General features: G+C 46.1%; 1 pseudogene; it reads left to right on the top strand.

The window, feature by feature from the left end:
- The first annotated feature begins 1479 nt into the window (after positions 1-1479).
- Positions 1480-2865, top strand: LOC112923020 (protoheme IX farnesyltransferase, mitochondrial pseudogene; annotated as a pseudogene).
- Positions 2866-5644: the final 2779 nt, after the last annotated feature.

Raw genomic sequence — 5644 nt, 5'->3', positions numbered from 1 at the left:
ACACTGAGTCACCACCTGATCCCCTGCAACTAGATAGCAAGCAAGAGGGAGAGTGAAAAAACCCATGGCTCTTCCTCCCCTCAACTCACTGTGCACATGGCACTTCTGCTCACAATCCGCTAGCTAAAACTAGTCTCTCGGGCCCACCTAGATGCAAGGGGCTTGGGGATAGCCTATTCATGCTTCCAGGAAGAAAAGAAAAGAAACAGATATTGGCGAGTAATAGTTTCCATCATCATGAACTTGCCTTAGACCACACAGCCAGTAGGAATGGAAGTAAGCTATGAACCCAGACCTTCACCTCCTAGTCACTGAGCTACCCTGCCCCCTGGGAAAGTGTGGAGGTTTTACAACAGAGCTCCCAAAGTCTTTCCCATTCCTTCGATAAAGATGTAGGGTCCATATTGAATCTGTTAGTCCAACAGAATACAGCAAAAATGACATTATGACCATGTACAATCTCTTAAGACACTGGCAAGCTTCTACTTCTTATCTCCAGGGATGCTCTCTCTTCGAATCTAGCTGCCCTGTTGTGAGAAAGCCCAAGCTAGTCTTAATGGAGAGGTTACCTATATTTGTTCCAGCTAACACTCAGGGAGAAGTCCCAGACATTATCTAGAGTCGCCCACCGAATGTATGAGTGAAGACACTTCCAAATGATTCCAACTCTCAGCAGTCAAGTCATCCCCAGCTTTTGAGTCTTCCTAGCTGGAGCCCCAGATACCATGAAGAGACACAACCCACCATGGATGTGCCCAGTCTGAATTCCTGACCCACAGAATCTGTGAGCATAAGAAAATGGTTGATTGATGCCACTAAGCTTTGGGGTGGTTTGTTACACAGCAGTAGTAACTGAAAAAGGAACATACTTAAGAACTTCATGCAGAACAGATCCTATTACTTCTGAGGGGGAAAGCTTCCAGAATCTCTTTATACCAGCCTTTTTATTTTTGATCTTGTGCTTTTTGATATTTTTTTCCACAATAAAAATGTATGACTCTTACCATCAGGGGAAAAAAATTTTAATGATGTACCCTCTGCCCAATCACTAAACCCAGTGACCTCTGTGTAATCTTGTCTCTTGACTTTGCCAGGAAATTAGACTCCTTGGTCTACATGGTAAAGCTGGGTGGCTATGCAGACCCTAAAGGTCCTCAATGCTTGTTCCAGAAGGGAACAAGCCAGTGGCACTTGCTGCCACTTCTAACTGTCCTATTTGAAGCATTAAGCACTAAGCCAGCTTCTGTAAGGATGAGCAGGGACCTAGCTCAGCCCCAGCTGTGCATGTGAAAATCACAGCAGGAAGGCAGCTGGGATTATGGGTAAAACAGACACCCTGGAGATGGTTTGTGAAAATGTTGCCAAAGATGCCAGATGCTGTCTGCCTCTGGACTGTGGCTCATGCTGTTTTCCCTCTGAGAGGTGCCCTTCCCAGGAACAGAAGGTTAACCATGGAAGTGAAAGTTCAGGAAAAGGAAGATGGCAGTGTCCAGCAGCCACGAGGAGAGAGGACACAGGGAGCCCAGGGAGCAACCAGCCTCACGCACTACGGCCACATCCCTGCACACTCTCTCCTCACGCCTCTTGACAGGTTGGGTGAGAGGATGTGTCTGGTATCCAGAAAAAAGGGCAATGTGGAATCCTCTCACATGGTGATGCATCTTCTCAGGAGTGTCAATAGGACATAGGTGACATTTCAGCACCTGACCTTCCTCAAGTGTCTCTATGTCACACAAGTGGACAGAAGCCTCAACCAGCAAGTCATATGGAGGCCAGAACCAGGGCGATTTCCTTTCCTTGAAAAAACATCTTCGGGTCAGGTCACAGCAGACATCTAGGACATGACACCTCTTCCACCACACACCCCCAGCCTGCCTTTGTCCAGAAAGCCAAATGAAAAAGAACTGCTAGAACTGGAACCGACTTCCAGAACTAAAGGCTCAAGAGATGGGGAAGAGACTAAAGATGGGAAGCAGTGGGGGGACCCCAAAGCTGCATCTGGATGATCTGCAGGGAATTTGGGCTCCACTGTCCAAAATCAAACTCACAGCTCTCTGCCGGATTTTCACGGGCTCCAGGACCTCCTGACTGGCCCTGTTTCCCACTCAGTTCTATCAGAACAGGCCTTGCATTCTGCACTACCAACCCCATCCATCAGTTTTTTTGAGGCACCATTGGATTCAAAAGTGAACATGAGAAAAACAAGCCTCTGGTTCATGGACAAATTAGCCCATGGCTAGCTGTGTCCTTTGCCACCTGCTGTGCTGTTCCATGAGTTGCCCTACTAACCTAGGGGGTGAACCCACTCACGGGAGCCCTGAGGGTCAACCACATTGTCCTGTATACCTGTCACTATAACCCATTGGAGAGGATCAGCATCACCAACATGTGGGTCAGAGCCATTGTTGGGGCCATCCCACCTGTCATGGATGGTACAGCTGCTACTGGGAGCCTCAATGCTGGAACATTTCTTCCCAGAAGAATCTTCTGCTCTTGCCAGTTTCTTCCATTTCAACGCCCTGAGCTGGGGACTCTACACAGACTACTCTTGAGGCTTCCATATGATATCGGTCACCCACCCAGCTCTATGCAGATGCATCACTCTGTACCACTGCCCAGCATGGATTGGACTGTTCTCGGGGCCCCATCCTGGATGTCACCATATGGACCTTTCCTGTCATCTCCCTCCCCAATAACCTGTATATTTCCTACCTCAACTTTCAGTTCTACAGGAATGTGGACTCGAAGAGCTCCTGGAAACTGTTCTTCTGCAGCCTCTAGCACCTGCCCTTGCTCCTGCTGCTCCTGCTCACCTGCAGGCAGCCCCCAGGTGGGAATGGAGCCAGGGTAGAGCCTCAGAATTGAAATCACATGGGCACATGGGGAAAAAAAAGAAGAAACAAAAAACATACAGGGAGGCACACAATTTTTGATAGCCCTTTGCTGTTAGACAAGTATATTTTGGCAATTCTGGAGCTCAAGAAAGGAAATTGCTGGGTTTGGTACAAGATTGTAAAATGATCTGATGCTCAGTGATCACCTGACTACTGTTTTTAATGGTAATGTCCAAAATGTTCCCCAAATAAGAAATAGGTTGGCTCAGGTGATTAGTAGAATATTTTTCTCTTTAAGGGATTTATATATTTCTTTCTCCAATTCCCTTCTCCTTCCTCCAATTGTTTTTCTTCCTCATATGGATGTACAAGTGTACCTTCCTTTATGGCCACACAAACACACACACACACACAAACACACACACACACACACACACACACACCTGTGCTCGTTGGTGGCCAAATGTGCTGCACATTGGGACTCTACCTGTAGTTCTGTGTCCTCAGGCCCCTCGAGGGCCATGTCAGAGGAAATGTGTGCCTCCAGCCTTCCCTGTGAATGATCCAGGGCCTCCGGTTCTAGCTTTCTCATGTGCACTCTCAACTACAGATTCCCCCCAAACAATAATAGAATACCAAGGATGTGCTGCTGCTTGGCATTCAAAGGGAGAATTCCAAACAGTTGCCTATGGGATTTCAGATGGGACTGCCAGCCCCTAGTCCACCCCATTACCTATCAGCATTTCAAAAACTCCAACAAATCAAAAGCATCTTTATATTCAGTTTAAGATACAGGAGGGATCACAGGCACCTGGCTGGCTCAGTCGATGAAGCATGTGATTCTTGATCTCAGAGTCATGAGTTCAAGCTCCATGTAGAGCATGAAGCCTACTTAAAATAATAATAATAATAATAATAAATACTACAATACAAGAGGTATCTGAAGTGTTTCTTTCTGGAAGGATGGCACTAGACTTCATACCAGCAGTCTGTTGGGCTCTGACCCTCTTAGGTCACTGCTGCCGGTCAGCAGCCCCTGGCTGCACAGCTTCTCAAGACCAAATAAGAAGAGAATTCAGAAAAAAGGTGATCCAGCCACATAGCTCACATTCTTGTCCCTTTCATGAAAAATGCCATTTCTCTACTGGTAACTTCTAAATTCAGAAATTAGCCTCCATACATCCAATGGCTTTAAGAAGCAGAACTAGTGTTGGACTCCCAGTGGGGATGCATCTGGTCGCAAGAGTTGTGTGAGTGCCCCTGTAGCCAGCTGTGACCCCAGTCACCTCTGGTTCCTGCCATCCATCCTTCATGGATGCCACTTGTCATCTGTCAAACCTCAGTTACCTGAAGTTCTGTAAGCTTAACAGGATGCTTTAAATACTCCATCTCCAGGGGCACTGCTGCCCTGTAGGAATTCATTTTGGGGGGTTTAAGCAACATTTATACGGTCACTGCAATATGCCTGTTCTCAAAAATTTCTAAAGCAATTGCAGATTAACATCTGACCCGTTTCTACCTATCTGCAATATTACCTCTTGGCCATATTGAGGTTCTTTATTGTGGGGAACATGGCTTAGGAATGTCTGCAAAGAATGTCTACACCTTGTTGCAGCTCTCAGATTTGTAAAATGCCTCCTTCCTCGGCCATAAGCCAGTAGCTCGGGGGAAAAAAAATGAAAGTACAAATGAAGTTTTACTATGGAAGAAAAACTATTAGCTTTGACCACATGAAATTGTCAATATTAGTCGTGTTTGACCTACAAAAAATGGCAATTTAGTACAGTCCAACCTAGTAACAGGGGAGATCTGATGAGGACTTACTGTGTTGGGGTCCACAATAGATATACATGATCTCATTTACTCCTCCAGATCCCCTGGGAAGGGCATTTCTATTCCCATTTCACAGAGGAGGAAGTGCATTGGAGGAGGTTAAGGTACACTAGATGAGAACTTGAAGACTGGTCAACCGATGAACAGTTCACAAACATGGAAATGACCAAAGAAATCATGAGCCAAACCTCTCACCTTACAGACAGGATGACCATAACCTGCACATGGTGTGACTCTCACATGCACACGGAAATGTGTGGGGAAATGCCATCAAGAGTTCTCAAGACCCCTGGATGTTCTGTGTCTCTCCCTGATCTCATGACACCAACTCTATGCCCCTTTCTCTTTTTTTTTTTTTTATGCCCCTTTCTCAACTTGACCTCACTTGGTTACATCAAGTAAGGAGAAGTAATAGTCGTCTCTGCATATCAAAAGCCAGAATTTCTTTCTAAATGCCCACCAACAGGATATTAAATACCCTTAATTATGTTGCATCTTTTATTTTTTTAAGACTTTATTTATTTATTCATGATAGACAGAAAGAAAGAGAGGCACAGGCAGAGGGAGAAGCAGGCTCCACACAAGAAGCCCGATGCGGGACTTGACCCCACAACTCTGGGATAACTCCTGAGCCAAAGGCAGATGCTCAACCGCTGAGCCACCCAGGTGTCCCATGTTGCATCTTTTATTTTTTTTAAAGATTTTATTTATTTATTCATGATAGACAGAGAGAGAGAGAGAGAGACAGAGACAGAGACAGAGACAGAGAGAGAAGCAGGCTCCATGCCAGGAGCCTGATGTGGGACTCAATCCCGGGACTCCAGGACCACGCCCTGGGCCAAAGACAGGTGCCAAACCACTGAGCCACCCAGGGATCCCCCATGTTGCATCTTTTAAATAGAAGACTATGGAACCTTCAAAAATAATGTTATGGTCAGGGCACCTAGCTGGCTCAGTTGGTGGTGCATGTGACTCTT

This window comes from Vulpes vulpes, chromosome 14, assembly GCF_048418805.1.
Source record: "Vulpes vulpes isolate BD-2025 chromosome 14, VulVul3, whole genome shotgun sequence".
Lineage (NCBI taxonomy): Eukaryota > Metazoa > Chordata > Mammalia > Carnivora > Canidae > Vulpes > Vulpes vulpes.
The sequence above is the reverse complement of the archived record's forward strand: the minus strand, read 5'-3'. Positions and strand labels throughout refer to the sequence as shown.